Here is a 5,749-nt window from a genome sequence, read left to right as displayed (position 1 = left end):
TTACCGCTACCTGGAGCAGGAGGCGAAGCCGAGCCTGTGCATGTTTTTCGGGCGGCTGCAGGGCCGCCCGATGCTGGCGGCGTGCCAGCCGGACAAGACGGTGCTGTGGGCAGGCGAGTAGCAGATCGAGCCGGGCCCCCTGCAGGCCAAACTGTGATAGCTCCATCAGCATTAATCAGCCCCCCGTAATTAACAGGGCTATCCTACATCAAATTAGTACCCGGATTGCATGAAGAACCGAGAGAAGATGGTCACCAAGGTGGCCGACGAGGCGCAGTTCAAGGCCCTCTTCCGCGAGGACTACCCCAAGCTCCTGGTCATTGACCTCCACCCCCAGTGGGTTGGGCCCTGCGAGGTTATGTTCGGGCTGTATGTCCAGCTGGCCGCCACCATCGACGACTTCCGCAACCGGGTCGACGTCCTGATCGCCGAGCATGAGAAGATCCCGGGCTTCCGGGAGTAGCTGGGGTTCGTGGACTCCTCGCGGCCAAGATTCCTGCTGGCAATGCACGGCAAGGTCCTTCACACAGTGAAGGGCCCGGATATGTCTGTGCTCGAGGAACTCATCCGAAAAGAGGTGCCCTACATCTGAATTGAATTGTCACCCCCCTTGCCATTGCGCCTTTAGAATCCTTGGAATTTAGAGATAATTAGCCGTCAAGCAGCAGATTCTATTGTCCTGTTTGTAGGCGAGGGGGCGCGGGGGTGTATGTACTATGCGGCATATACGGACTGAGGTAGACTTGATGGGTGCTGGGAAAGTGGGGTTCCATGTGGAGTTGATGTGATCTAAACGTTTCATTTCATGAGCTTCTGGCTTGTGCTTTCCAGCGTGAGCAGCAGTTTGCGGGCCCCGTCTGTCAGCTTGAAGAGGGTCTTTTCGCTCTCGCCGATGATCCGGTCATAATCCCTCAAGGCCTCCGACTTTTCGCGGATGAGCCCCTCGAGGTACTCCTTCTCCTTGCGCATTTTCATGAGCTCCATCTGGATGGCCTCCATGTCCTTGCGCTCCTCGAGCACCTCGCTGACCACCATGTTCATCTCCTCCTTCAGTCGTACCAGAGTGCTCCGCAGCTGCCCGAGAGTGCCGTCCTCCTCCATCCGATGCAATAAAATCGATCCACTCTCACAAGCAACTGATCTTGGGCTGGCGCTTAGGCAGCCTGGCCACCGCCTTGGCCTCGAACAGAGTCTCCTTGTCCATGTTGGTCAGCACTTCGGTCGCGATTTACTTGAACACGCCTTCTACTGACTCTGGGTCTTTAAGCTGCACTTCAAAAAACTGGCAGTCCAGCTCCTTAGCAGCCTTCGGCACTCATTGGAGGAGATCGTCCGTTAGCAGCCTGGGTGCACCAGTCCCAATAAGAACAGCCGGGGTCGGGCTGCACTGTTGCACCATTCCCGCCAGACAGTCCTGGCTGCAAAGCTGTCAGAAGAATCTAGACTAAAGCAGATCAAGACCGCAGCAGCCTGCCCAAGCAGCGCCCTGGAGACGACCCGTTTGCAGTCCAGCCCAGCCACCTCCCACGCTTGTAGGCGCACGCTTAACTGCTTGTCCAAGTAGAGGATGCGCTCGCTGAGCTGTACTGCCAGAGTGGGCTGGTACGAGTCCGGAGGAAGGGCGCCAGCCAGCCTGGCGAGCAGCAGAGTCTTGCCCACCCCGGCCTCTCCGACCACTGCGACCGTCAGGCTGTAGTCACTGGTCAACATCCCACAATCCGCTCGGCAATGCTATTTCGCCCATGCTATTATATGTCATCCCGCGGCCCCCCGCAGCTGCGCCAACGCAGATTCGTACTCCCCGCGCTGTCCCAGCAACTCCACCGCAGCCGCTCGTCCTTCCTCAGCACTGTCAGGCAGCCGGTGCTGTTCCCCTCGCTGTGCACTTTCATGTAGACCAATGGCACCTCCTCCAGGGCGACCAGCATTTCAGAGGCTGACTATGCCAGTGGCCCTTTGAAGTTCAGCTCTTATTTGCCCTTGAAGACTACGATTTATGCGGTGGCGTCTGGGTGGGCCAGGCAGATGGCCGTCTTGGTACGGTGCCTGCGTTTGATCAACCCCTAGAGCCCGCGGTAGAGGGGGCTGGGCTCAGCAGGCGGGTCTAGGATGCAGTACTCCACGTAAATGGTTTTGCTGCGCAGCCAGGAGAATCGATTGTCGAATTCCAGGAGGTAAAGGCCTTCCCGGTTTAGCATGAGAGTTCGGCTGGCCAGCCTCTCCTGGTCAATCGAGATCAGCTCGTGCCGCACCCCTTTATCTGCAAAGAAAGCTGGGAGGTCTCCAACCCAGCAGAGCTTGAATGTCACGTCGTACTGCTTGCACTCGAACGCCACCATCAGCAGGCTCATCGCCCTCACGTTCTCGATCACCAGGTGTTCGACCGCCCCCGCCTCGAGCTGCACTCTCCGCCGGGCCATGAAGGGCCTGATGGTCTAGGGCAGTGGCTCCTGCAGTCCTTCCAGTCCAGTCTTCTTGGCTAGAAAAGCCTTCACTTTGTGACTGGCCTCTTGAAAGGGTTCGAAAGCGGCCGCAGGATAGAAGATTACGCGAGGGTCATCAGATCCTCTTTGTAGAGCACCGAGAAGTGGAGACAGGCCTTGAGCAGGGCGCGTGGGCCTTGACATCAGGGTACTTCTGAAGCCAGTACAACGCCTTGCCGATGATTTTCTCAGCCATCTGCTTATACCCCCTGCTCAGCAATAACTCCCACTGCCGATGCCGGTACACCAGAACCCCCTCTTCGTTGTGGCCCACCTCCTCGGGCAGCTCGCCCCGGCCGACCACAAAGATGCCCTGCGGCATCACAAACTTGTAGATCATGTCCGCCAGGCAGTATACATCCTCCGCGGTCAGAGTGCTCTCCAAGAACTTGTCGTTGTGGGACAACACTTTGTAAACCAGCAGGTTGTCCACCTCGTTTTCATAGAGAAACTTGCGCACCACGCGGACGCAGCAGTCCTCCCGGGTAGTGCTTTCGAACTAGAAGATGCAGTTCACTAGTCGGATTTACTTGAGGTCCAGCCCCTACTTGCCCTGCTGACAGCACTATAGCACGAACTCACCGCACAGCTCGTCGAAGATGCTCAGCAGTCCGCTTCCCTTGACATTGTGCAGCAACGAGCCGTACTTCGACAGCAGCTTAAGCAGCTCCTCCACAGGCCTGTCCAAGCGGATGAGCGACTGACAGGCCAGGAAGCACAGCCAGTAGCTGAACTGCGGGTTGGCCCTCCTGTCCATCGTCTCCAGGAAAGCAACCGCCTCACCGACCACTCGATGGTAGTCAAAATCAGCCCTCAGGAAGAACGGGTGAGGGGTCAGAATAAGGCTGCTGCAGGTGTGGCTATTGAGTTGGTATCTGCTGCGGATCACTTGGAACAGGCCGGAGCTGACTGCCACCCCGTGCAGGCAGACAAACCGCAGGCTCGGTGACAGGGCCAGCAGCAGGCCCTTTGAACTGTCCTTCATAACGTGGACTAGAGGGGCTTTACCGTCTTCTACCTTGGCTATGGTGGCCTATTCGATCACTCCTTTCAGATCTTGTAAGTCGAGAGTGGCGTAGACCTTGTCGCAGCTGACCTCCTGGTCCAGCAGGTACAGCTGCGCGATCAGGGGGCTCGGCTCCACAAGCCTGAAAGCAGTCAGTTTTTATGAGGATGCTCCGAACTAGAAATCGTCGATCTAGTCCGACTCTTCTTTTCGGACTTCAAGCTTACTTCCCTTTAGATGGAAGATGGCGGTGTCTTTCCCCATGAAGGCTTCGCGTAGAGTAATGCCCCGGCCGACCACCCCATCAACTATCACCCCTAGCTCCCGCCCCCGCAGGGTCACGAAAAATCCGATGCTCTTGGGAAGCTGTCCGCAGTCGAAGGCGGGGTCGGTGGTCTAAAAGTGGAGGTGGGGGGGCTCGCGGAGAGTGGCGTCGGCGATGATGGCCTGGTGCTGGTGCTTGACAGGGCGCATTTCGAGAGCCGGGTCAGACATCAAAAGATAATAATCGGTGGACAGTGATGCATTATTCGTTATATGCAGAGTGCTGAAAACTAATATCTCGAGGATCTGCTGCGCTCGAACTTTCAGGTCAGGGACGCTGCGGAGATGGTCGGGCTGGCTGAGGCCCGCCTCCTCCGGCTCATACAGCAGAGCAAGGTCCGTGTCACCAGCAGCACCGGCATGTTCCCTCATAAGCACTCTTTGCAGATTGGCCAGCAGGCCATGTCCGAGCGCCAGTCCTAGCGCGCAATTGATCTCAAGTAGTTGCAGCGGCTCCGAGTCCAGCGCGAAAAGCGGGCCGCCTTACGCCTGGAGCAACAGCTAAAGCAGATGGCTGAGGCCGAGCACCGCAAGAAAGAGGACGAGCAGACCCGCGGGCAAAAGGAGCGATAGGACAAGCGCCAGCAGGCCGAGGAGGGGCTCAAGCGGATCAAAGAGAGAGAAGAGAAACGCAAGGAAGAAGTCTCTGTCGCTAACCGGCGGATAAAGGAACTGATCTCCAAGCAGTCAAAGCACGAGCGCATCATGGACCACTACGTGGAGCGGGTGGTGCTGCCAGAGCTGGAGGAGCGGCAACGCAAGCTGCTTGAGATCAAGCACCGGCACAAGCAGTACAGCATCGAGTAGATACTCCTGCACGAGCGCAATTATGAGGAGCGTAGGCAGGCTCAGCCCCGCCCCAATAGCCTTTCTGAGGAGCATTATAGGCCGCCTTCTGCCTCCATCTGGAGGAGGAGGCTCGACCAGGAGGAGAGGCGCATGCGGGACGAGAGCGAGGAGAGGCAGCGCGAGGCCGAGGGCAACAAGGAGAGGCAGCGCGAGTTTGTCAAAAAGGTGGAGGAGAGGCGCAAGGCCAGGATTTTCTAGCGAGGCTCTTCTGAATCCCGGAGCGTGCAGAACCGCGAAGGGCGGAAATCACCAAGCGCGGTATAAGTAAAGCAGCAAGGGCAGCGTTATCTCGAGATCGCCAAGCAGCTGGCGGACAAAGACCGGGTCTACATGCAGGAGGAAGAGCCTGATGGCCGCAAGCACTATCACAACTACCTCCAGCATCTGGACCACCAGCAACTCACTGAGCGCAGGCTCAAGGAGCTGGACCAGGCTGCGCTCAGTGCCACTCGGACCGAGAAGGAGCGGATCGACATGCTGCGGAAGGAGGCCTTGCGACTCGACGCACAGGCGGAGGGCAAGGTCGAGCTGCTCAAGGACACCGACAGCCGAGACCTGCAGGAGCAGGCGGAATACTTCCTGCTGCAGAGCGTGCGGGCCAAGAAGCATATCCTGGAGCTGGTCAACCAGGACGCCCCGGGCCACTGATCATCAAATGGGTTTTTTGTCGATGGTGCTGACCGTGGCGGTGCCTGTGGCGGTGGCCTCGGGGCTGGCCTTTTCGCTCGGCGACAGGCTGCCGGTGGCCGGGCGGTGGTTCGGCAGGCGCATCGGCCTCACCTACGTCTATTTCAAGGCCGTGGTCAAGGTCCTCAGGCCCAGTGAGTGTGAGGCCGAGAAGTTGGTTGGCATCGTCAGACAGGTCGACCAGCAGACCACTGCATTCCAGCGGGAGTTCAAAGCCGAGCTTTATAAGGCTCGGCAGGAGCTCAAGGAGATGGCGCCTCGCGAGATCAAGGACGAGTTTACAAGCGTGTTCAACCAGCCGCAGGGTGCCTCCTCCGCCCCCACGGAAAGCAGCACGAGCACGAGCAGGGTGCACCAGGTCTTTCTGGAGCTCTAGGCCGCGCAGCAGAGGCATCTCGAG

The sequence above is a fragment of the Hippocampus zosterae genome, unplaced genomic scaffold, assembly GCF_025434085.1.
Source record: "Hippocampus zosterae strain Florida unplaced genomic scaffold, ASM2543408v3 HiC_scaffold_157, whole genome shotgun sequence".
Taxonomy (NCBI): Eukaryota; Metazoa; Chordata; class Actinopteri; order Syngnathiformes; family Syngnathidae; genus Hippocampus; species Hippocampus zosterae.
This window is presented reverse-complemented; position numbering follows the sequence as displayed.